General features: G+C 45.4%; 1 protein-coding gene across 3 annotated transcripts in view; it reads right to left on the reverse strand.

Annotated features, from left to right (window-relative positions):
• The window catches only part of plxna1b (plexin A1b), a 181,101-nt gene extending 154,523 nt beyond the window's left edge, over window positions 1–26,578 (reverse strand). For 2 of the 3 annotated variants that reach the window (XM_068720224.1, XM_068720222.1), the window contains exon 1: window positions 26,480–26,578. The gene's annotated coding sequence lies outside the window, so the exon portion shown is untranslated. Of the gene's footprint in view, window positions 1–25,793; window positions 25,816–26,479 lie in introns of those variants that run through there. The other variant, XM_068720223.1, reaches the window with a different exon arrangement.
• Window positions 26,579–27,386: the final 808 nt, after the last annotated feature.

The raw sequence follows: 27,386 nt of genomic DNA on the forward strand, positions 1-27,386 counted from the left end.
TTACAATATATGCTTTGAAAATAGTAATAACACATTCTTCCTCTTCCGAATGAATAAGTTAAATTCAACCCGCTCGCTAAAGCTTTAATTGGTCCTTTATGGTGGACAATGCGAGCTAATGTAGCATCCATATTTGTGTAGCCTATTGTTACGTGGTGCAGTTGTTGTCAGGCAGCCACAGCTTGTGTGTTGTATAAATGACAATTGACATTGAGATTTGAGAGAACCTCACTCAGAAAGGAGACAGACCCTGGGAGTGATGCTGGGAGACATACTCAGATGATTGATTACTGCTGTAAGTTGACCAGGAACAGCACAGAAAGCAACACAGATCCTTTAAACTCTTAACTACGGTTGCAACAATCTGAATTTTTCGGTCCAAAACAAAACTGCACCTGCATAGATATTTTGGGAAACTACCCCGTGGAGTGTGTTCGGAGCCGGGCATTGTTATTGCTAATCACAAACCCAGCATGGGTCTGCATGCCACCCAACCCATCAGCACTGAGCAATGCCAGTCACAATGAAGGTCAACCACAAAACAACCTTGTGGTTTTCCAGCAGTGGAGCTGTGGTTTGAGCGCTCTAATGCAGGTTGTACAGGTGTTGATGGCATGAAACTACGGGCGAGGACAGGTTCAGCCAGTGGACAAAACGGTAAACTGTTGACAGAACTGAAGAATATCAACTGGCCAAAGCATGCTGTCTTTATACAGTGTAGACCACATATTGTTGTTGGTGACCGACGAACTGATTGATTAACTGATACCAATTACCTTTAATATGTTGAACGCTCATGAAGGCATATTTTTACAACTTTAAAGCGCACAAAAATGATCAAATATTGCCTGTAGTAGGAATGTTCATTGACCCTCGAATAAACTGCTCTGAGCTCTTTTTGTTACAGCAAAACCGGTGCATTCCTCAACAGCACTGCCTATATTCTCCCTGCTGAGTTCACTGTAATGGAATGCAGCCCGCTCTGCCCGAAACAGCCCGTTGTGCCAAATGCTGCAATCCTCAACTCAGCCCGTTCTACTGTCACTTCCTCGGACCCTCCCCCTTGTGAGTTTGATTGACCCTTGACACCCAGAGTGCTGGGGTGGGCCTGTGCTGGTTGTTGTAAAAACAGGCGTGCCATTGTAAATCCTCTCTCCAAGGATTTGAGGACAGTGCTGTAGATGGTGGCAGTGGGTGGAAGAGGAGTCGCTTCAAGGAGAAAGGTATTAAAAAGAATCACCGTCTCCTTTGGTTTTAATGGCACCATAAAAGGTAGCCTCTCCTTCTCGGACTTACTGTTTCAAGAGTAAGCTTATGAAGACCGCCCAACATCGTCAGCACTAGACGAATGACCAGCTCTACCTGGGATTGCACACATATTTCAAAATGATGTCTTAGCTATGAACCAACAGCAAAAGCAGGAGTTAATGAGAAAATATTTCAAAATGCTGAGATCTACTCCAAGTTGACGTTAATAATTGAAGAAAAACAAAAAAGGAAGTCCAAAGTACTATCTGCTCTGGTTTTGGTGTCAACGGGAACAAAGTGACAAAACACGCAACTCTAGATAAAGACAGTTAAAACCAGAATCCTTTTGATGGTTTCCCTATTTAGATTACATCATAAAGAGACCGACATCTGACCCAAGCACTTCAAAGACTTGACACAAGTCCAAGACTTAATCTAGCTGCTAACTTCTCAGCCGTGGAGTCTTCTGGTGCCCCATCACACTTGATATTGTCTCCACTTATTAAGTTTATTGAAACAGACAGACGACTCTCCAATTTTTCTCCCATCCAGAACAAGTTTACACAAATAATATGTCCTGCTTTGTTGTAATGACGGCACGTGAGCCTAAGCACTCGTATGCACACTGAGGCGCACAGAGAAGCACACACAGTGTATCTGGGCTGGTTCGCTATTGACTCGGACAGCATCCTTATCCATCTCTGTCCATTAAGGCCCGTACTGTTTCCGGACGTGTGCTGTTGAGGAGTATTAGTAACCATATCATTGGCTATGACCGCATGGCTTTATCCTATGCTCTAAATGCTTTAAGGCAGCCGTGTGGCTTGTGTCACATGGTGTTTAGCAAATTAATGTCCACAGATGGGTCACAAGACATCAGGGTTAATGCAGCTGTCTCTGCTTGGGGGAATGTGGGTTCTATAACAGGGAAACCATCGAGGAAAAAAGAAAAATGAGATAACTCACGTGAGATGTTGTGTAAAAGGGCTCAGACGGTACATCTCCAGCCTTTATATGCAAGTCACAGTTTATGATTAGGTCGTTTAGGAAGAGAAGGTTAGCGGATTTCTAATTCGCTGTTCATTGCAATACAAAAAAAAGAGGTTTTATAAGCTTTTGTTCTGCAAGAAAATCAATAAATACTCTGCCACCCCAAAACAAACACGCCGACCCTCGTGGTCAAACTCATCACAATATAGGGAGCTTTGCAACCGCATACGCGCTAAACAAAGACACTGTCACGTCCAGGAACTCAGTGGAAGGAGACCATGCATTTTGTTTAACAGTTATATCGGAGTCATGTGAGGCCAACGCCAATTATCTTCAGTCGCATCGTTGTGAGGCTGAAACAAAGGAAGCTCGTCTATCCCAACTGTTTTTAGCTCAGGAGATATTCAAGCCAACAGACAGTGTGTGTGTGTGTGTGTGTGTGTGTGTGTGTGTGTGTGTGTGTGTGTGTGTGTGTGTGTGTGTGTGTGTGTGTGTGTGTGTGTGTGTGTGTGTGTATATGTGTACACTCATGCATTGTGTTCAGTAGAGAGAGAATAGAGGCTTGTGAGCTCAGACGATTTCCTGTCTTGTCCCAGATCATCAGTACATACTGTATTCCTGGTGAAGCTCGACACACAGCGCTGCACGCATCACTGCTCCACTATAGAGGTGGCGACAGAGAGCGAGATGAAAGCTGGTGTGTAAATGTGGGTGTGTGAGTAATACCTTATTCGCAGCAAACAGCAACGACACGTACAGCAACAACACTTTTAACTTTCTCCCCTCTTGGACTATACGTAAGAGACTAAATGTCCATTCAATGATGTCTACCCACCAAAATCTTCTCAGGAAGGAGACAAAATAATATGAAGCGATGATGCGATAGGAGGCAGGAGAAGAGAAGGAAAAATAAATGTGAGAGGAGGGAGATCAAGTGAGAGAGGGTGCAATAATCAGGCGGGAGATGAGGAGACAAGAGAGAAATGGTGCAGGTGAAAAGGCGAGGTGATGGTAAGGGAGAGAGAAGAGGGAGAGATAGACGGGTGAGATGAGAGGAGTTGACGATACCTTTTCAGAGGGCCGGCGAGGCGGAACCAGGAGGAATGGAGAGAGATAAGAGGAGAGGAGTCTGTGCATGTTTAGCTGAAAAGGGAAACTTTTTTTGTCAGCTAGTGGGCAACTGAGTGCCTGTCACATAACTATAACCAACACCACTTCAACTGAGACTAAGTCCTTCAAAATAAATATTGCACTACAGCTCAGGGATTCCACATGGTTTAGAGTTTTAATCGAGTGCTTCAATAGCCGCGCTTCTATCACTACATGGGCTTTAAATAATAGCAGCTGGGAATCATTTTGTTATGGATGAAACCTGTTTGGTTCTCTATCGTGAAAAAGAAACAGAAATAGTGATCTAAGATGACGTTAGCTGCCTTGAATCTTCTTTGTTTTTTGCTTATAGAGGCAAATTCAGGTCATCCAGACTCTTGAATACCTCACCAGCATCACAGCCTGCCGCTCTTGAGAGTGGTGTTTTTTTGGGGGGTTTTTTAGGTGTGAATTTCCTCCCACGGTCTTTTTTTGCCTCATTCTAAATCAAGTTAACATCTAATGGAAAAAATGTAATCCTCTTTTGAGGATTGGGCATAATCTAAACGGTATGAAATGTGCGGCACGTTAAGCAAATGCTATTGTTTACAGAAACATATTGTAGTTATAACTAGGTAAACAGAACATTTGGACTGTTTAAAATCTACCCACCTTTATGTAGATTTATATTTGTAATATGAGAATGTGGGAAGAATCATAACATAGGTTTTGCTGAGGGAACCCCCCCCCCCCAATAGTTAATGATGAACTGGAAGCCACAGTCTAACAACCTTTCTACCAAAATATCCCTCCATAGGCCAAAAAAGTCAAAGTCAGATGCGTCTATTTCATAATCGGAGCCTTTAGAGAGGCGCCTGGCTGTTTTTGGAGACCTCCCAAAAAGGAAGGGCCGGGCCTACTTGTCGATCCAGAAGTACGAGTAACTTCAGCCATTGTGAGTCACTCACAGAGCAGACAAGGGGAGGGAGCGGGGAGAATCAACCGAAGACAAAACACAGGGCAACCTCCAGCACACGTGCATTAGGTCACATTACCGAAACTGTCTCTCAACTTGGCAGACAGGACAATTAATAAAGCTGCCGCTCGTGTAATCAGGGCGTGTGTGTTTGTTTGTTTGTGTGTGTTCTGTGGGTGTCTGTTGGTCTTTGCGTCCCTCTAAGTTTACATTAGAATTGACAGAAGGAGGGAAAGAACTGCGAATGAAAATAAAGAAGAAATAGTCGGATGAGAGACCAAGCCAGAACCAAAGAGCGTGTCGCCGTGGCCACAGCAAACAGGGCCCAGGACGAGGTAGAGCTCCGGGGAGGAGGACAGCGTGGGGGAGGGATAAGAGCCGGACTTGGAGGGAGAGAAAGAAAAACACAGAGGGAGACGTGTTGGAAAGACAGAAATGTGAGCATAGAGGACTAGAGATAAGGAGAGGCTGGTGGGAGCGGGGGAAGATGAGAGGAAGAGTGGCGAGTGAGAGGAATGCCAGAGACAAAGAGGGGAGGAGAGGAGAGACTAAATATATCGGCGTCTTTTCAACATAACACTGGGCAGGGTACGAAAAGTCTTCAGCATAACTACGGCTTATAGGACAGATGCTACAGGCCCGAAGCTGCAGACATGACCTTGTTGTTGTACACTTGCCAACTTTTTTGACAAGAGAATTGAGAAGGAAGACAAACTTGTCTCTGAGAAGCCCCACATAGAGTGTACCCTACTGAGGAGGTGAATGAAACTGGTAATTTCCGTCTCAGGTCTGAATACATTGCGGTGGATGACAGACGCAGCCTCACTGGGGGACACAATCATCTCAAGATACGAAATATTTCACTCCCTGTGGTTTTAAATGTGTTTAAATGTTATTTGCCCCAAGTCTGATTAAGTCTCCCCTCTGTTTCTATTTTTCTACTGCATTCCAGTCTGCTGAATAAGCGCCTCGCTCCCGCCACCTCTGAACCCCCCCTCCTCTGCATTCTCAGCCAGCCACCTCGCCCGTAGTGTACAAATACATCACAACAATACAGGCCAGGCAAAAAGACCTGCCATGTTCCATGGTCCCCCAGGGACCCACTGCCATTCATAACTCCCATATCCCTTATCGCTTATTTCAGCCACTCACCGCCACTTTCGAAGCAGATTGAAAATATGGCTGAGGGGTTATTTGCGAGCCATTATCGGACGTTGTTTGGGTATTTTATGCACGCTAGGCCCGTCGGATTTAAAGTGAAGTAGATGATGTCTGTAATGATGCAAGAAATGTTGGAGTATACGCCACCCTGGTAAGTAAAAGTGCAAAACTGGATGGAGAGCAGACAAAAGGGGCTTTATAGTTTCTGCCATTTATAGTTGTATAGGACAGATATGGTAGCAATATTGAGGTGTTTGATTTTATTAAGCGCCTGACATGGATGGGAACAAAGTCACCATGCTAAAAATAATCAATATGAACAACTGCAGCTCCAATAAAGCAAAGTAAAAAGTAATACTTGACATTGCCAGCCCAGTTATCAATGCATTCTCTTCAGCACAGCAGCTGAGATCAAGCTTGGCCCTCTGTCCGCTGTCTGAACGGACTTAATACAAGCAACCTTTTTTGTTCTCACCAAATCACTTTGCGCGGAACAAAAATCAGTTCTACAAAGCTCTGGAATTAAACCACAACCTAATATGTCTTTGGTACAAGTGGGCCTTGACCTATTATTTGACAAACGCTTTTTGATAATGGGATTCAGCACTAAGCCGGTCTCCATCGGCGCACCGCAATCCACTTTCCTCTGCAGGTCGGCTGACCCTTCCCTCGGCGTGCTGAAGTGTGGCTTGTATGATCTGTTCTGGCTTGTTAAAACGTGTGATTTCACTAGGGGGGAAAGGTTAAGGCGCGCACAACGACAAGAACCTGTCACCAGAGTCGTGCTCGTGACCTCTAGCCACAATGAGACATCCTCAGAGTCTCTCTCTCTCTCTCTCTCTCTCTCTCTCTCTCTCTCTCTCTCTCTCTCTCTCTCTCTCTCTCTCTCTCTCTCTCTCTCTCTCTCTCTCTCTCTCTCTCTCTCATTGCACACCTCATTTGAATTTCAACGGCTCAACACACACACACGTTTTTAGCTCAATCGTCCAAAGAGAAAGCACATTTTTCGAAAGAAGTGACTCATGAGTTGTGAATCTGTTTGTCGAGGAGGTGACTTGCTGTACGCCCTGACCTTTCCAAGGGGAGAAAGAGGTGAATCCATTTCTTCTGGCTTTGTTTGTACGAGGTGCGAGGCAGCAATTATTGAAGCCTAATGAATAACTGGGACGAAACAAAGCGCCAACACACTCTCATCATTTCTGCTCCCCCCAAAAGGCTACATTACCATCTTAAATGCAAATGAAGCTCTTAGTGGAAAGGCAGACAAGTCGCTCTTGGGAGGGGAGGAAAAAGAAAACACATTATTCCTTCTCCCTAACCTGTGGACTCAAACAGCACGCAGCGCAAACAGAAGCCATATTTAACAGTCTTCATGGAGGTGGCCATTAATTCCTGTAAAGACATGAAAGAGGGTGGAAAAAAAACGTGCGTTTTCGAAGCGGATGGAGACGGTTTGAGTTCAGTTCAGTTCAGTGGGCCTTTATTTTGTCACATTCGTCAGTCTGTCACTAAAGAAGGGATATTGTGCAGTTACATATGGAACATGAAGCGTCTTTGTAAGCTGATTCACAAAGAGAGGAGGAGGGGGGAAGAAAATAAGAGACTCAGAGAAAAAGAGATGGGCAGATTATGTAGGGTAACCACGACCGCTTTGACCAGCACCAAAAAAAACGCTTAAGGCTGCTATCATGTCAAATAAGAGAAATCCTGGAGAGTCTCAACTGCAGCGCTCTGAGCATTTATTTCACAAACCCCCTGCTGAGCACGGACTGCTGTGGCTGCGTGTGAACGAAGCCACAGCTGGGCAACGCGCTGGGCGGCGCGCTGGGCGGCGCGCTGGGCGACGCTTGAGATGCTTCGTCCAGCGAGCCCGACTCCGCGTGGCCTATATCTGGCCTCGGAGCGGAAGGGGCTGTGCAATGTCGCTAATTTAGGTCACTGGATTGCTGGTTTGTGTTCCTTCGGGAACAGATGTGATGAATGTGTGTGCATGTGTGGGGTAGTTCAACTTTATTCTCTGTATGAGTTTCCTAGGCTAAAATAAGCTCGTCCTCTCCCTCTCTCTGTCTCGTTGTAATCTGGCCTCTATTAGCTGTCGTAGTTGGCTGGCAGACTTATTCCTGCTATGTGTTTGTGCTGAGGGTCCTCAGGGAGAAATATGTCAGCCTGTCCCGCAGCTTGGACGAGAGCCTCACCGCCACCTCATACTATGAACATGACAGGATGCGCTGAGAACGTAGGGAGCGGAAAGATATATGGAGTTTGAACACAGGGAGCTCGAGAGAGTATCGTGTGCAATACTTTCTTTGTCTCCTGTGGTTGTTGAAGTACGGCCAAGTATTTAAGCAGCAAATACACACAATAGTACACACACATACACACACACACACACACACACTTGGCTCTCTTGACAGGCATAAACCTCAACAAGAACAACAGTGAAACAGGATCCTGAATCCATCTCCTGAAACTGTGAAGTCAACAGTCTTGTTACCAAAGCGCTCCCAGAACATCGGAAATGGGGGCAATATAGATTTCCTTGTCAGTTGTCGCGTCTCTTTTGCCTCTCAAGAGCACGTCTACTCGCATGCACTAACTCAATGGAATCTCCGAAAAGGTGGCACTGAGAAAGCCTTTTAGTTTCCCCTCATGCGATGGCAGCTTAAAAGCAGTGGCTCTCTCGAGCGGCAACAGGAGAGAGACGGAAGCGTTTAAAAAGAGACTTTAGAGACGGAGCATGTTCTGCAACAATACGATGCATAAAAACCACAGCTGAACAAGCATGCCGATGCGTGCCTCCGCCTGCAACATTTGCACATACGATCACAGAGAAAAGCATGCATGCACACTGCAAAGAGTAAACAACGCACAAACTGCGACCCATCACACAGACGCGAGGCCGGGGCTTTACCACAGTGGCGCCGGGGCAGGGCAGCAGCAGCAGCAGCTACTAATTAAGAGCAGTTGACTGAACGGCTATAGTTAGGGCTACAGCTGCAGGGCTGAGGAGAATAGGGCGACAGGTCTGACACTGTGTCTGTGTGAGAGTGTGTGTGTGTGTGTGTGTGTGTGTGTGTGTGTGTGTGTGTGTGTGTGTGTGTGTGTGTGTGTGTGTGTGTGTGTGTGTGTGTTACTACTCGCAGCCCGGGTCCTGTAGGCTAGAGCGCCACTTCAAGTCTTGCTGACTCAGATTCAACACTGCCTGTCTGGCAGCAATACTGCTGGTACAGCTAGAAGGGGGAGGAAGAGCAATTTGCTCTTTCCCTGTCTCTGTTCCTTTCTCCCTTTTCTCTTTCCCTCACATGCTGTTTTACTCCACGTTTCTTTGTGCATCTCTCAGTTTCACTTCCTCTTTTCATTCCCTCGCTCCACTTTCCAGCCAGCCTATCGTTTATGTCTCTCCCTCTCTCCTCTCTGCTTCCGCTGACAGTCAATACGATTCAATAAGCTCTGTTAGTGGATGCGTTTGTAGAACAGAGGTGGGGAGTACAGTGGGATCAAAACAGGAAATACATTTGCTTTTAATGGCGAGCAACTGATAAACACTTCCTCGACAGTGATACTCCAGTTGAACCTTTCAATCCAACTCGGTTTCCGTTCCCACTTGTGGATGTTCCCGTTCTCCTGCTGCAACTGTAGCGCATCAAACTTGTTGAGCAGCTTTGGGAATTAACAGCTCCACTGGTTCAGTGCATTACGTTGTGAAATAAACACAAACGAGAAAGATGACATGTCCCGGCCTGAGAGACGGCTGGGCGATATAACAAAAATCAATTATCACAATTTTTCTGACCAAATACCTCAATGTCAATATTTTAACAATATCGTATGGTCGATCGTTGGTCTTTTAACCAAATATTCATGCAATGAGATTTTTGATACATAATCCTAATAATGTCTACATAATAAATAAGTGGGTGAAGGCAAATAATAGAACATCTAGATCAGTCTAGTAAGTAAAAATACTGTAATTCAGCCTTTAAAACTAGGAAAAGACACGTATGCCATATTACGCTATCTAAAATCTAATATAATATTGATATTTTGCCCAGCCCTAACCTGAAATATCCACAATGCCACTTTTACAATAGTTTTATTTTAAATGTATAGCTTGGAATAAATATGCGTTTGCCATCTCAAGCAAGAAATTGTGTAATGGTATCTCTTAAGACATATGCATGTGTTGCTATTGCGATCTAAAAGGCATTTAAGGCAAATTATTGCTAGAAAATAACCGGTGACCATATTAACATATATTAAAAAGGGCCTTGTGGCAGTATAAGAGGCTTGGCCTAGGCCTTAGTTGTTTAGCGTGCCGGCTAATCCTATTGTTGTTGTCTCTGGAGCATAAGTGGCCAGCTTGATGTTAAATCCTTGCTTTTGTCTCTTTGTGTCTCATTTGCTGCCATCGAAGGCCTAAAATAACAGTCTTCACATTTAAGTGTAGAGCAGTTTTGAAAGTCAAGTAGCATTCTCAAGCATACCGTGAACACACACTGCAGAGAACCCTGCGAATATCACATCAAACCGGCCTTACATGACAGAGCATTCGACTGTGTCTACCTATTGACTTGACTCGCTGCCCGTCCACTCTGCATTCCCAGCATTTCTGAACTGCCAAAGAATGGAGAAGTGACATCGTTGACATTTGGATGCTTCCAACAGTGGGAGTGTTTATGGTATGAAATCGGCAAGTTGCCATTCTTAGGCACCAGGTCCTACACCAACTTTCTTTCTCCAGGGCCGCAGTTTACTGTGGTGCTGGCTGCATACACACAAACACACTTGCTCTTTTGTGTTTGCAGTCCAAACAAAGTGTTATGGGAGAGTGTGTCAGTTTATTGTTTGTATGTTCCACTCTCTGCTCCCTGATGTTTACCTCTGCAGAACAATGGACTGGCATGGGAAAACTTGAGCACAAGAGGTGTGATCCTGTGTGTGTGTGTGTGTGTGTGTGTGTGTGTGTGTGTGTGTGTGTGTGTGTGTGTGTGTGTTTGCGTTTCCATGATAAACACAACACAGCTTACTTTGCCACTCCTTAACTATTACTGTGCCATCTCTGAGCCATGGGAACAATTTTGATTCGTGTCCAGGATTTGCAATTTTTGTTATCCGGCTGTCATGATCAACAAGTCGGCAACTCGACTAAGAGAAAATCTAAATTTGATTATTTTCAAAATGCGCTTGACAATACATAATTTAGGCTGCCTGTGTGTGAAGATAGAGCACTTTTTTTTCTGTGTCCTTATGTTTCCAATTTGCCATCATTTCCCAGCAGCAGTGCCATCCACAGCGAGAGAGCACTGCATGCCACAGTCCTTTCATGAGGGAACAGACTCGACACCACAGATACCATCTCTACCGCACCTAACTGGATCATACTAACTGGAGGAACAATCATATCTCAAAGTATTCTTTTGGGCGCACAGGTGTCCTCTAAAAGCAGTCACTGGGAAAAGATTAGCACGGTCAGACGAGGTAGAAAATCCTGTTTGATTTTGTCAATATTGCGCAGCACTATTTTCCACATTAGGAATTTAGTATGTCAATATACAATGTTACCCAGACATCTGAATATACGACATGCACCTGCATGTGACAGTAGAGAGACACAAACACTAGGGCTGTCAAGTCAAAGGGGCGAAAATCGATCAAAATAAGCTTTGATTTTGACCTTCCAAGACGTAAAAATCGAAAGACAAATTGAATTGTGGATTTGGAGAATCGCGACACCTCTACTAGCTACAGACTGCTAATTCAACCAACTATACGTTTAACCTACTCTGCATGCGCACGTTTGATATCTGGGCTTCTAGCCAGCCAACAGTTGGGCTAACGTGCGTGAGTTTACCGATGAGGCTAAAACTCATACTGCTCTATGGCTAGTGGACTGGGCCCTAACTTAACTATGGTTTGAATCCGAGAGTTAGTGCAGTCGGGGTTACTTCATCTACATGTGGCCATTATTGTCAGCGCGTGCAGCTAATGCAAGAGAGTGGACCGATTCATGAAGATCCCCTATGCTCGTTTCAAAAAAAGGAGCAAATTCATCCAACAATTACTCAAATCAGTGTAAAAAGAGAGAACCCATTGTGTGTTATGAGATGAGAAATTGTATCAAAAGAGTGTCATAAAGCACAGCATGTGATCACGAGGAAATGCCGTGTAGCTTTTCATTACGGGAGCTCGACACAGAGACAGGCAGACAGAGAGAGAACAGAGAGGCCTGCGCTGTGCCCATCCTCACTTTGGCCCAGTGCCAGGCCTGCTCCGACAGAGGAAGAGAGAGAAAGGGAGGGTGGTGAGAGCGTGTGAGAGCGTGTGTGTGTGTGTCTGTGTGTCTGTGTGTGTGTGTGTGTGTGTGTGTGTGTGTGTGTGTGTGTGAGGGGGGCAAACACTCCCCTGGCAGGATCCCCGGGACCCGGCGGAGGGCAGGGTTCAGCCGGTGAAGGAGAGAGGCTGCGTGCCCGGCAGTCAATTAGCGGCTCGCATTTACACAACAAATGGAGCTCCCACGGTTTCTGGAGCGCTCACACGAGCGCGCACACAGACACCACTCGTGAGTGTATCCACTCGGCGCTCATCGGCACACGCCGACGCAGGGTCAGAGAGATGAAGGGGGGGAGGAAGAGAAAGAGAGAACGAGAGGCCAGCTATCTGCTGGAGTGGTACTCTACAAACACTAACTCATCGGCCCTATCAGAAACATAAGCAGAGCCGCGGTGAGTGCGGTGAAACTAAATCTCTACTGCTGAAAACTGCAGCTGGGAAACGGACACGGAAACTTCTTACTATCGCCTTTCGTCCTTCCATCTAGATTGGGTTTTGGATGATCGTTTAAGAAAATAAAAGCTGTGCCGGTGAAGTTGCATCGTCTTAGGCTACTTGTCTACCAGCTCGCCCCATAAACTTCCAATGATAAGACAGCAACAAAACGGCTGAGTCAACACTTTCCATTGATCCATATCTTAACATTAGCTCACTCTGCTATGGTTGGATCAGTAAATTATTAATCCTCTGTGCAACAAGTTGTCCCTGTTAGTGTAAATGCAATAATTGGTGGTACTGTAGTTCTGTTTTGGTGTTTTGCAGGAGGGCTGCACGATTATGATAATCTTGATTATTTTCATCAATATTAAGATCACAATTATTTATTGATTTTAGGAACAAAATATGTTTATTGCACCTTCACATTTTAAATAAACACAGCACTGCTAATGTCAAAATATTTGCATCAAACATCTCGTTCTCCCCTTGTTGTTTTTGGAAGCGCTTGATTTAATATGCAGTATGAGTCTTTCTATGAGTGGAGCACGCATTTGAAAAGTCAATATCGCAGTCGATAGGTTCATGTAATTGTCGGAAGCCCAAATCATGATCCCGATGTACATTCAATTAATTTTACTTTGCAGCATTATGTGATAATTGTCTGAAAATGACCTCAGCAGGAACAGCCAGCATAATGCACTGGGGCATACCAAATTAATCCAAAACCATTTTTTTTTTTATAGAAGGTTGTTAATTTTACTCAAGCGGCAGCCGGCAAATATTATGAACTATGAAAACAGCAAAGGGCTACATCATACTTCCATGCAGATTGAGCAAACTAATAACAAGAGACTCAAAGGTGACACTATATTCTGCAAGTTGCAAACTGCAAGCAGGTGAATGCCAAATTCTAATTCATAAGCAACTAACCACTTTTAAATGCATTCCACACAGAAATCTTTTAGAGAGAAAATAGATCCACTAGCACTGTGATTATAGGTCATAGAGGGGGATTAAGACAAAATGATGGAAATAAAAAGGGAGAGAACATAATAGCTCTGCAATGTTATTGCCATCAGTGTGAATGGGTCAACATGGGTTATAATGTACTCTGCTCATAACCAGGGCTGTCTGCAGGTCCAGAAATAGTCGCCTACTATGGCGGATATTGGCACCAGCTTCCACCTCTCGGCCATAAATGCCACTCTTCTTTATACTTCTATCCGTTTCATGACTTCATGCGGAATCTTGAGTATGTCCGCAGTGTCTCTCTGCTATCAAATATCCAGAGTAAAAACATTGTTGTAAGCACTTGAATGACATTGAAACGTGATAATCGTGTTGAGCGCACTCAATTTTTAAAAGCTCTTGTAAAGTTCTGCTTTCACAGTAGCGTGTATCAACCTGCGACAGAGGGCCGAGGTCTTGTGTGGATGACAACAAGAATGGTGTTTGCCCTGCATGTTTGGAATGAATGGTTGAATAGAGGTTGACCCCAAAGAAAATATCTATACCGTAGATTGGATACTGGGTGACCGGAGCCCGAGACAGGAAGACAGAGGCTCAGGAGACAATCACTGTCTCTGTCTGTCTTTACTTCCTCTGCTCCTCCCAACCATCTGTCATTCTCTCCCATTGACATTCAGGTGAGAACTGCCTTGTCGGCACACAGCATAACTGTGTGTGTGTGTGTGTGTGTGTGTGTGTGTGTGTGTGTGTGTGTGTGTGTGTGTGTGTGTGTGTGTAGGGAGCTCAGCAGCGGTTTACAGTGGAGGCCTGCCAAAGTTAATGGGAGGAAGATGTGGGTCTATACTGCTGTTGATGAGGTCTTGTGAGTTTGGAGTGTGTGTAGGTATCTCATCACCGGCGGGTCGGCTCACTTATGTGCACGTTCTCTCCGCAGATCCACCCTCTATTCGCTTCATCCATTCATCTCCCTGCCTTCACATCAATCTATCAGCGACAATTATTGGTGAAACGAGACCACTGGTAAGTGGATGAGAGGTGACCTGCGTCATACAGCAATCAAACCTCTCTCTCTCTCTCTCTCTCTCTCTCTCTCTCTCTCTCTCTCTCTCTCTCTCTCTCTCTCTCTCTCTCTCTCTCTCTCTCTCTCTCTCTCTCTCTCTCTCTCTCTCTCTCTCTCTCCACCCAACTGTCGCCATTCCTTTCCCTCTCCCTCCAGCTGTGCTCTGAATAGGCCTTTAAATCACTCGGCCCGGGCCCTTTGATTGGTTGACCTCTCTGCATGATTAAACAGCCATTTTCATCACATCCTCCATAGGAGAGTGACAGAATGAGAAGGAGAGTGAGAGGGGGAGAGACAGACACACTGATGAAGGGGGGGTGAGCGAGCCCAACCAGCGGTGATGACAGGCATTTGGATCAGAGAGGGGAGAGAGTGAAACTGGGCTGTGTGCAAACTGGGCTGAATATCACCTGGAAGTAAAAACGCATGCCGAGGAAATGAAAAAAAGAACTGACTTTGAGAACGACAGATGTTATGATAACCTTATATCAACGCATTCCGTCTCCTCTTGGCTGAGTTATGGTGTTTGTACTGGACAATTAGAGTTTTAACAGATTTCTGTGAAGGCCGATTTGTTGGGCAAACATCTGGCTGTCACTGCCATTCTCTCTTTAATTATATGGGATTCACGTCATTTATAAATATTTTGTGATTTCAGCAAATTCAATCAAGCAAGACATCCATAATGGTGGTAATTTGATAAACATGGTTTATAGTCCAGCCACTATGAAAAGCAGCAGCATTCGGAGAAAAGAGACAATTTTATTTCCCTGAGCAGGTTGCAGTCAGTGAGCAGAAGCATAAGAAACCATTTCTGCGTCGCATCGGAACTTTGTAAAACAAACAAAGAAATAAATGCAAAGATATAGATGTTTCTGAATTGTTATTTATTTCTAAAGTAATAAATCATGCACCTGCAATTTCGTAAAAATATCTTCCGAATTAGCTGGAATTACAATTCAAGTGTAAACCTTTTTGGTGCTGCAGCAAATTGGTCAAAACGTTAACAGGTATTAACATTCCAGTACATAACGTATATGGTATATTTTAGATCTGAATTGAATAGATAGTCCCTTTTATCACAGATAAATTTGAGTCAGTTTCCGCCCGATATCTGATGCAGTATCGCTGCATCCCCTCTATCACACTGTAATGTGGGGCAGCTAACAAGATATCACAGGGTCGCAATCACCATTGCTGCGACCAGCAGACCGTAACACTAATTCCCTGAAATCACATAAAGAGTGGGAGAGTTTAATTTCCTTCCTCTTCCCTGAAACCAAACTTCTCGTCCGATGAAATCGCCACCCCCTCGTAACATCTGTTTGGCTTCCAAATAAAAAAAAGCCGTAAAGCCGGTGTGGCGGGGTGGCACAAGCAACAGCAGCTGTTCCAATGCTGCGTTCAGGTCCTCAATTAAGAGTTTGACTCAGCTTCTCTGACTTTTTGTCATCCTTCTCCCCCCCACTCCCTCTTTTTCCCCCGCCCTGCCTTGCACACAAGAGCTTCTCTCTCTGCAACGTTATTTATTATTCTTTGGTGCGAGCTGCCTTGTTGCTGTTCTGAGTTAGCTAGTGCTGCCAAGTTCCCTCCCTTCTCTCCTCTGTTGTCTTCCTTCTTTTCCCTCAGCTGTTTCTGGCCAAGGTGCAGGCTCTGGCATCATTTTGTTCTGATTTCTCCAATCCCGCCCTTTCACAAAACTAAACGCTCAAGGCTTTTATGTTGATGCAGCTACAAGCAGACTGGGAGACGGGCTACTTTTTGAAAATGTGTCTGTGCTGTGGCCAAGTTTGACTTCAGCACTGATTGCCGAGGGCAGGATGAGGTGTGCCTCTTGAATGAGCTCAAAATGAGCTAAAAACAGCTTGTGCCATGTTTTGAGAACAGCACATGTGGCAATGGCTTTGAAATCTGTCTTGTTTAGTAGTTTGAGTGAAGGAAAAGTCATGTATGGCCGTTCTTAACTATGTTTCAGCTTGATGATGTCTCTGCTTGGGAAACGTAACCTTTTCTACCTCGTTTGTTTGCTCTAAAATTTGTTTTATGCCATTGCTTTTAAACCACACTCAACATTCAGAGTTGCCTCAAGTGCCAGTTGGACAAATACTATCTGGCATGTGTCAGAGGGCAGGCAGAGGGAGTGTGCTGGTGCACCAGGGAACATGTCCCGCTGATCTCAAGAGCCAAACGAGGTCACACTCAGAGAACAGCAGAGAGCCGGGCCGATCAGCCAGAACAGCCGCATTTCTAAAAAATGCACTGGGAACCGAGGAAATCATGGATCTTGGTGAGGCAGTGGTGGGAGGACAGCCCCAAGAGAAAGACTTGGAGAGAGAAAGGAAGCGGCTCCTCCCAGCTGCCACGCATCAGCACATCACACCAGTCACAAGTTACACACTCCATTTCATTTGGAATGCGATGGCCCCCGACAAGAGCCGAATGGTATCGCTGACGCATTCCTTCGCATTTGCTGCTTCGTCACATGCTCGGCCTCCTTCGCCGCACCAGAAAATCTACCGGCAGAGAGAACGGAATCGCTGGGGCAAAGTCAAGAACAGCCGGGGACCGCCGAGGAGACACTTAAAGACGCTCTTCTCTGCCCTACCGCTCCTCACGTGGGAGTTGGAATGACGCTGACCTATGCGACAGCTCCTGGTGTGGGGGGGGATCAGGGTCAGAGGTCACCGAGCACAACTGGAACCATCATGGGACAGCAATGTGTCGCTCGCACTCACAACCCCACCTCAATGCCCCTCCCCCGTGGCGCAGCAGTAGCTCAGAGGTTCACCCCGGCTGGGCAAAAAGCAACACAAGGGCAATAAAAACCCTCCATGGCCTCACTCCACCTTTAAAGTAGGGATCAGCCTAACCTTCGACCTCCCCTATCTCACCCCTCCTCCCAGTTTGGAGGCCTCCTCCTCCTGCTATTTCTGGTTACAATCAACACCCCACCCCCGTGCCGTCGGTCGGCCATTGTCTGGCCTGAAGTACTTATTCCCAGAGTGCCCCCAGCTCTGCTTCCCTCTCCTCTGCAGGGGGGCTGAGGAGGGAGAGACGACTTAAAAGCACCCCCGGGACGTCGTTGCCGCATGGAGGTAACCCAGGTCTGCTAAAAGAATTAGGCTGAGCAGCCACCAATGTTCTACACAACATGCCGTCGAGTGGTTTTCTCCTTAACAAGCTTTGTACAGGAGGAAAGGGAGGGAAAAAGTTTTATGGTCCTCAAGCACATGTTTCCACTGAGGGAGTAGAAGAAAAACAACCGGTCTTTTAAGGAGCATCCCAAAAATGTAAAGTTGTTGGATGCAAGAGGGAGGTTCTCCAAGATGTTCAGCAATGCCTATCGGGATGTTGTAGGCCAGAAGAAGATGTTGTGGAAGAAGTAAAGCTTTTCAACCTTATTCAAGGCTATTTTGCATTTAGCTGCCAATGACATACGAGTGGTAGCATTAGCCTTTTGATGCCACCAACCCTAAATGGATTTGCATTGATTTGCAGGGAGTGTGGGGTTAGTATTACTGGGTAACTGTAGCCCCTGTGAGTGGAGAAAAGTCCCATGTACATGTGTCTATGGTCGACATGCTATGCAGTGGCACAATGCCAACACACAATGGAGGCCAGACTTGGCGGGCTACTCATCACTTCTCCCTCTTTAACCCTTTGAGAGGAGCACAAAAGAGTTAGCTGACAAAGAGGCTCTGGAATGAAAGGAGGTAGTAAAGGAAGGAGGTGTAGGATATTCTGTGCCGCTTCAACACCGTTTTAAGGGGAGTTTCAAACTTCATTTGTGATTTGACAACTCGAATTTGGCTCCACCGTTAACATGGGCCAATGGACGCCAGGAATCCAAACTATTTCTCAGGCAAGGACATCACACTGTGATTAGGGCTGTCGAGTAAGCACGGCTGTTCCCACTACGAAGTCTAACAGGCTTGCTCAATTTTAGCAGTCTTCTTCAAAATAACAATTCTGTGGTTAAAAAGTCTGTTGCTGTTGTTAACAGCGATCATTTGTAATCTGGGATACAGCTTCAAATAAACTAACACTGCTTTCAGTCGGAGCTTAGTAAAGTTTGGAGTTGGCCCCTAAACCTGAGGTCCCACTTGGCCCTTCTGTGTAAACGTGGCTACTGAGAGATAAATATGGGGAGGTGAGAGGCTGGGAAGTGCTCCAAAGTGATTTAGAGCTAAAGCTACTCAAAATCTACCCTTCGTCTTGCAGCTGAAGTGGGATCGCACGGTGGATTTAAGAAGGCTAACTGCCCATTCTGAAAAACAAAAATGTTTTTCTTTTTCTTTATTGACTGGTTTTCTGTGAAGTGTCTGACTATATAAGACCTTACCAAACACACACGCACACGCGCACGCGTACGCGCACACGCACACGCACACACACACACACACACACACACTAGCCAGAAGCACCAGCCCACTTCTAAAGAGAGCCCGGGCACTCAGGGGAAAAAAATGAGTGATAAACAAAATGAATAAATGAGCACTTATCTCCATCTGGTAAACACACATGCAGGTGCTGACATCAGAGTGTGTGGTTTATGAGCCGTGGAGCATGCCTCCATGTTGCGAGTGTGCGCGCGCACACGCACACACACACACACACACACACACACACACACAAACACAAGCCAGAGTGCAACTAAGGGAGGGGAGAGGGAGAGAGTGATCCTGCCTGTGTGTCCAACACACATATGCACACACTTTCTCAATGCCCACCACCACCACCGCCACCGCCGCCTCGGGGGCAACGTCGCCATACTCCTGACCTCTCTGGAATAAGTCGCCCTTACTTCCGCTAACATAGGGGTTGTGGCTGGCTAGTCCGCCAACACAGCCAGACAGGCAGCTAGCTGATTTATAGGCTAGCCCACGGCCATGCTTTCCCTGGGCAAGTGGCTCTCTTAAAAAGGCCCGCCTTCTATTAGTCTTATTTACAGAGCTGGGGAGAACAGACCGCCTGAATTATTTAAGTTTTCCCTTGGTAAACACAACACAAACCAGGAGGGTGTGTATGTGCAAGAAGGGGGGGGAGACAGGAATGAAGAAGTGGGAGCTATAGAGACTGAGAATGGGGGGGGAAGGGGGCAAGCAATTATGAGGTACTGCACCATTAACATTAATCACAACAATAAATGGCTATGTGCCTGTGTAAACTCTCCCCTGCTTCATCTGCTCCACAGCAGAAAGCGTTACCTTACATTTAGCACGACGAGTCCCCAATGCTTGCACGCGTTCACACGGCATCCTGTACGCCACGGCCCTGTATAGTGTGCACACTGATGATGCACAGCGGATCTCAATGCAAATGCATTCACAGAAACACACACACACAAACAGTGCGCTGTCTCCTCTCTCACACAGTGGTTCTCATTAACAAGCCAAACATGCCTGAAGAGGCAGACAGACTCTAGTGAGCACGGTAAACAACCAGTAGGCTCCCTCATCTAAACTGAGACTATCTCAGCATCGGCAACACACACACACACACACACACACACACACACACACACACACACACACACACACACACACACACACACACACACACACACACACACACACACACACACACACACACACACACACACACACACACACACACACACACACACACTTTCTGCCGTTGATACTGACAGGCTGGGCCAGATGCAATATACTCAAAGATCTGCTGTTTTTTTTCTCCAATGAACCAGTGGAATCTGGTGTTGTTTGCTCAAGGGGAATTTAGGAAGGCAAACGCTGGGTATGAGTGACGGCCTCGACAACATCCCAACATTTCAGGGTGTTTGACTGTGACACTTTCATATACATTGACTCTTGAGAAATGAATAGATCGCTATAAACCCACGGTATAGTGTATTCACTGCACACTATAGTTCACGGCCGTCGTTTTTTTACTGATTGTCACTGAGATAAAGACTTTGCGTATTGGGGGACCAAACTGAACTGCTCAATACATTAAAATAGGACTTTGCAGTGACAAAAGTAGGGTTCGTCACACCTGCCCATATGATCCTCGACAACTACGTTAAAAATGGATGGAACCTATGTTAGAAATAGCATCACATGATCCCATGTTTGTTAGAGTCAATGATGAAGGTGACAACTTTAAGGAGGTCATGGGAACGCTTCTTCGCCAATCCCACAACTGATGATCTGGCTGTATTGCTGTTGCTAAATGTTTATTTTGGTAGTTCTGAATCTGTGCGTTTATCACAGGTCTTTGGATACCGTATAACTAAAAAGGTAATAATACTGTCTGTTTGTGTCTGTTCAAATAAATGTAAACTTAAATTATAAAATAAAAAAATAAAACAGGAATTTAGAAAAGGAACATACCAAATTTAAATGATTTCCATCAAGACTACATGTCCCCACATCATTTTTGCCTAAGAAAGCCTGATAAATACCCTGATATTTTTAAAATACAAAACAATACTAGAAACTAATGAGTCCTAACTACAGTGTACCATTAAACACCCTACTTCATGGTAAAGTGTATGAATTGAACTCTGTTTCCCCGCCACACGATTCTTGTGACTGATCTGAGATCCACATGCAACAACAATAAGCATCTTGTATCAGGATTTTGGAAGACTCGCTCTACAGATATTAAGCGAGAAAAATAATTAAAAGGGTTACAGGAATAACCAGAATGATAGAAAGTACTGCGTGTCACCTGCCCTGCCGGCTGCACACCTTAGCAATAAAATGAAAGAACAAAACTGATGATATAGTTGTCGACTTCTCTTACAGGAAGGAACTGTGTCTTCCTGATCAATAGCAGGCACCGGCTCTTCTTCACAGGAGGAAATGCAACAAGAGAAGCCATTTTTTTTATGTCCACATAAATCGAGGAACTGAGCTGCCCGTCTGTGTCAGTGTCTGAGGGGTGGGGGGGTGGACAGAATGCTGACAAGCGCATTGGCATGCCGGGGAGGAAACCTCATATGCTGAGGCCGTGCCCACGAGCTGCGGGGGCGCTGGGACTTCTACACAAGGCCACTGGGTCAGAAGTGGAACCGGGGTCAACGCTGCATCTTTGGACCTTCAAGCAGAACCACCAGGATTAACTGGAACTCGATCTCAGCGGTGACGTGCCAGGAGACCGAGGGTCAAACGCAACCAATGACAGTGTGTCTTTGGTTTGGATGGGAGCCCTTTCAACAAACTACGAGAGATCAATTTAATTTTTTTTTTTACAAGAAAACGAATCCAATGCAGTGCTCCTGTCAATAAGACGAAATGCCTGGGAAGCGGTGAACAAGTTCTGAGCGTCCTACTTCAGTCAATCTCATCACTCCGCCTCACATGTCAACCAAACTAATCAACAACTCTTTGCACAAAAGGAAGCCGTGTAAATTCCGTTCCCCAACAGGCGGCACACTGGAGACAGAGTTTATTTTCAATTTGCAGTCAGATTAGCAGGCGTGTTTTTGATACCGTCAGAACGGCATATTTTTTTTTCTTTTTTCTATTCCGAGTCGACTTGAGTGAGCGGCCTTTTTAGTGCCTGCTTCAAAAAGCATCCCCCGTACCCGAGCAGCTGTCACTTTCAGCAGGCACTGTGGAGGACGGATGCGGGGGAGGGGTCCTTTGAAGGAATGGTTAAAAGTGGGCGATAAAAATAAACTGGGAGAGAGGAGAAAATTAATTATACATAACAGACAGTTCACTTGGATGAGCACGACAGAGACAGAAACTAAGGCTGCTTCACTCAAAAGAAAAAAAAAAGCTATTTTCTGGCTGAGGAAATTTCTGCTCCGCCACCACAGTGGTCATATTTATTTGGCTACATCTGAAGTGAAGGATGCAACAATGAAGGTCAAAGCATCAAACAATACAGACAAGGCTTTCAATTTTTTTAAATTCTACGCACACTGGCGCTCGCTTCGTGCATTCTCTCTAAGTCAGGCAGTTTCTTGGGACCAAAAATAAAACTGCCAGGCCCGAGCGCACTCTCCTTCTTAAAAATTGTGATGAAGCTCACAGATACGCCAGTCTTTAAAATCACTTCTGATTGGCACTGATTAGGATTTATGCCGCCGGCTCACCTGCAAGCTCACCTCTTGATATGATTCGTAATGCACCAGCACTTTGCAGTTCAACACCGCCCACTGACTCTCAATCCCGGCTTCTTATTTGGGCCAAATGGAGGTCATTCCTATTTGAGCAGTCAGTCAAGACAGGCCCGCCAGGTATTGGCGAGTGAGTTTATTTCATATTAAGGCTTGTCGGCTGGAGAGGTGTTAGCACCATGAGAGCAGTGTGTGTGTGTGTGTGTGTGTGTTTTTGTGTATGTGTATGTATATATGTGTGTGTGTGTGTGTGTGTGTGTGTGTGTGTGTGTGTGTGTGTGTGTGTGTGTGTGTGTGTACACACACACACACAACAGGGCCTTCGGGTAGAGCCCTGCTGCTGGTCCCTCTTTAGTGCGTTTTAATATTGTTGCTGCTGTGTGGCTCCCTCGCCTCAGGGCGCCACACAAACCCCAGAGAGACCAAGTAAAAACACTCAGATAGAAAGAGAGAGAGAGAAAGAGGATGGGAAAGAGATGGAGAGGTGACAACATGGAGAACCAGAAGAGGATGTGACAGAAACAAGGAAGGAGGGAAGGAAGGAAGTAAAAATCCAAACAGGAAACTTAAAAAGAGGTGTTAGGAAAAGGAGCAAAAAGGCAGACGCACACAGACAGAACAAAAACACTCTCGGAGCAGAGCGCCGGCAACACGGCTAACCTCTTTAGCGAGACTGACACAAATGAAAACTTATGTAATAAAAACACGCCATCTCCGTCGGCTATGATATGGAAGCAGATATTGCATTACGCCGCCGCGGTGCCAAGGAAGCCCTTGATCACACATGGAGGAGAGAGAGTTCAGGCCTCGGCGTATCCGACAGGCAAGACTAGTCATCCAACCAGAAGTGTACTGGAGAACTAGTTAAAAGTTTTTAAGACTGCTGAGAATTATGCCAAGAGAGACAGAGAGAAGGAGGCAGAAGATGACGAGGGAAGAGTTAGGAAGCATGTGCATGTTCTCAAGAAGGAGGGAACCAGTAGACAAAGAGGAGAGTGGAAGGGAGGATGGGGAGACAGATCTCAGAAAAAGGCAGACGGACAGACAGACAGATGGTGTGAAAGAAGGGAGGTAGACGCAGACAACGGTGGGCTGCTGACAAGAAGAGCAGGGAGAGAGAAGGGGAGAGTGAGGAAAGAAAGCATGAGTGGCAGCATAAATCTGGAGGCAGGAAGAACGGCAGAGCGAGAGAGAAGGCGAGAAGAGGAAATGCCTAAATATGAGGTTGTCACACTGGTTTAAAATGTCGAACAGTATACGAGAAGCTGGAAAAGGAGCTGGATTTTGCAGTCTAGTAACACACACACACACACACACACACACACACACACACACACACACACACACACACACACACACACACACACACACACACACACACACACACACACACACACACACTGAGCGTAAACACAGTCCATATATCGACTCGCCGCATGAAAGCAATGAAACACACTACAGCATGCCCTGAAGAATACAATGATGCACTTTAAGTCCTTTCACATATATGAACAATTTAAATGACCCAGTAAAGTAGTTTTTTAGTACTGAGAAAGCCCCTTGTGAGCGTGGTGGAATTTAATTCAAATCTTCTCCTTCAATTGGTTACTCTGAAATCCTTTATCAATACACCAAGACAAAATATTTAGGGCCAGTGTTATGGTGGTAAGCGGCGATTCAGTTCTCACTTGAGCACAGCTCTTCTGCTTTGTCATCCGTCAGCAATCTAATTAAACCTTGAATATGCCAGTCACTGAAAAGTCCAGAGGAATGTGATGGGGGGGGGGGGGGGTCGCACAAAGGCAGGACCGGCGGGGTGCAAAGTGCACATGTCAGCTCGAATTCCAAAGTTTGGACATCACAGATTTACCCTTCACGGCAGCAGCCCAACCGGACAGGGCAGACTTTTTCAAAACGCATGACACTGCTGCTCTATTGTGGGGCAGATTTGTATCATAATTAGAGAAGATTGAGGCAAATTGCTTGTAATTTTCGGGCTGGGTTGCCAGCTTTCAAGTGAAATGACATGCAAGGTCACAGTTTTGCACCCCCACCCCCCCCCCCCCCCCAAAAAAAAGAGGGCCTCAGCTGTATAAGGTGGGTACTTTTTGAAACCATGAAGGGGTAACCAAGGTGAGATTGTTTCTCCCAGTTATATGAAGTCACATAAGAACATGTGGTTGTTTGTACATGTACAAATATTATCATAGGATAATCATTCCCACACCTGTCAGATAAATAAAATGAAATGTGATTGCACAGTCCACGCACAAAGAGAGCCGTCGCTATGCTTGGTTTACATTACTGCCACTCCTTTGCTGTCAGACACACACAGTCGTGTAAAGTAAGTGTTTGGATGGAAGGAGTCCGGTGCACCTCCGTTGTGTGGTTGGTGACCTGGCAGCCCGTCTGTGGTTGAATGATTTTAAAGCTGTGACTGGGCACCACCTCTTATACAAACACTCACGTCACGGTTCACATCCCGCATCATTTAAATGTGAATTGCTGGTCACCGCATTTAACTGTCAATAAGAAAGCTGCTGCTGCTGCTGCTGCTGCTTGACTGAGCCGAGGCAAAATTGGGTCAAGTCACTTCTGATAAAGAGTTATCGTGTTAGTCACACAATGCCTGTGTCTTATGGGGGGTGTTGGAGTGGTGCCACAATAGATAAAATACATCAATCAACTATATCTTTATTTATTTTATTATATCAACTATCTAAAATGCACAGCAAATACAATGCAAGACTCCTTTGATAATAAATGAATATTGCAGGGATTCTTTTTTTGTGATAGGCTGTAGTCTGACCCTACTCCACACCTCATTTTCCTCCCCCCAAAAAAGGTTCAAATTATGTCAAAGCCCTTGCTCATCTAATATGATTCATGAATACATGTTTAAAACGGGCTACAAATGAATTCACGTAGCGCGCGGGGTCGGGGTGGGTAGTCTAATTTGGTTAACCGGGATTTGATTAAAAAAAAAAAAAAAAAAAAACTAGAGCTGAGGAGAATCCGATGGAGCAATGAGAGCATTTTCAATAGCTGAACACCAATGCGCACTCAACACACCCACAGACAGCTCTCAGCACTCCATCCCTGCTCAAAAAGAAGGAATTCAATTGCTGTCGAATAACAAAGCTTACAAATTGCCTCTCGTTCGTTAGCAGATTAACGCTGTTTTCACACCACACTAACACAATTTCTAATTAATTCAAAGCTAATAGGTTAATCGATTTCTTTTCTTTTTGTATTTTAAAAGCAAGCACCACGTCCCCGAGGAGAAATCACTCCTCCCTTAGGTCCGTTTAAGAAAGCCGGGGCAGGATACATTCAAATGTAAGAAAAAAAAACACAAAGCATGAAAATAAATGTTTAATCCTAAAGCATGCAGCCTCCTGCAGTCTCCCCGGACTATTTATCCAGGCGACAGTGCATACCTGTGACTGTGTGGTGGTGGTGCCATTCCCCTTCTGAAGGAAACGCAACAGTCATATACGCAGCATATAGCTAGTCCGTGTCACCAAGCACTGGTCCCAGAGACTCCTTTTATTACAAGACTCCAGATATTACAGCAAGGCGAAGCTCTTCCACATAAAAAAAAATAAAAAAGTCTCTTTTTTTTGCTGCAGCCGACGTTCTCAAAAACCAGCCAGAAACTCGCCTCGCACTGCACCAAATCCGAGGTAACGCAAACATTTTCAAACAAGTTTCAAGCCCCAGGTGCTAACCGCAGAAATAATCACACAAGCTAAGTACTGATTCTTAAAAACACACACACACACACACACACACACACACACACACACACACAAAACTGGATATCAGAGCTACATTTCCTCTTCATGCCCGTTTCACTCCTGGGTTTGGTTGGAGCCTCGAGCTCTCCAAACTCGTGGAGAAACCAGACGCCGAGAGCGGAGGAGAAGCCGACAAACTCACCACACGGAGCAATGGAGAGAGAGAGAGAGAGAGAGAGAGAGAGAGAGAGAGAGAGAGAGAGAGAGAGAGAGAGAGAGAGAGAGAGAGAAATGTAACCTAAATATTTAAGCCGGCTCCCCCTAAAAACCTGCTCCTTCCACACGACACACAAAAAGCCCTTCACCGGAGCTCCCACGGTACTTACAGGTTCAAGTGATCCGTAGGTTTGATATCCTTTCCATGGTTTTAAAATTCCAAAACTTGGGGGACATTCCACTCTGGTCACGGAGCGGCGGTGCTCTCTCTCCGGCGGCTCCCTGCGTGTGAATGGAGAGGAGAGGAGAGGAATGCAACTCCGGCTCCAGCAGGAGGGAGGTGGGAGGAGGGAGGTGGGAGGAGGCGCTCCGCTGCCGCAGTGCCGCACGGAGCCCATAGAGGGCGGCCCTGGGCCTGGAACATTCATAAGCTTTGTATTTAATGAAATCATTATTTCAGCATAACGGCTGTTTGATAGTCGTGTTTTATTGCAATGAATTCATGTTATGTTCTGAGATGCCAGTTTTAACTTTTCTATACAGTGAATAAAGTTTATTCAAGCTTTCTTTTTTTAAATGAAGCCCTTTTTCTGTCCATATACTGTGCATATTGCAGGGATTGATTTCATTCTCTTCGTCATATTGTATGTATATTAATACTTGACAGGTAAGATAAATTGGCAAAGTACAAAGTCGGGAAATGGATTTTGTTTTTAATACATACAAAAGCAACATTTTGTGTCACATTTCCAGAAGTGATCATGTCCACACTACTGTGGCTAATCTCAAAAGTGAGAAAAATAACTTAATAATAGACATTGTTTATTACCACTCCAACAACAACTAATCACATAATTATCTTAGTAGTTTAAAGAACCTTTGTGACTCAAAGTTTGGACAAAATAAAACATTGTGTAAGAATTGGACTACAGCAAAGGGAAAGTATTGTGTCGGGTTTACAGGATGGTGTTGGGAGGGGGAGGGGTGAAAACAAATATTTGCTGGACAAATGAGTGACATTGATAGCGAGAGTAAAGCCAGTTTAGCCTTGATGTGAGGCAGATTATTGGATACCTG

This window comes from Cebidichthys violaceus, unplaced genomic scaffold (assembly GCF_023349555.1).
Source record: "Cebidichthys violaceus isolate CVI_PGR_0920_01 unplaced genomic scaffold, fCebVio1.0.p SCAF_25, whole genome shotgun sequence".
NCBI lineage: Eukaryota > Metazoa > Chordata > Actinopteri > Perciformes > Stichaeidae > Cebidichthys > Cebidichthys violaceus.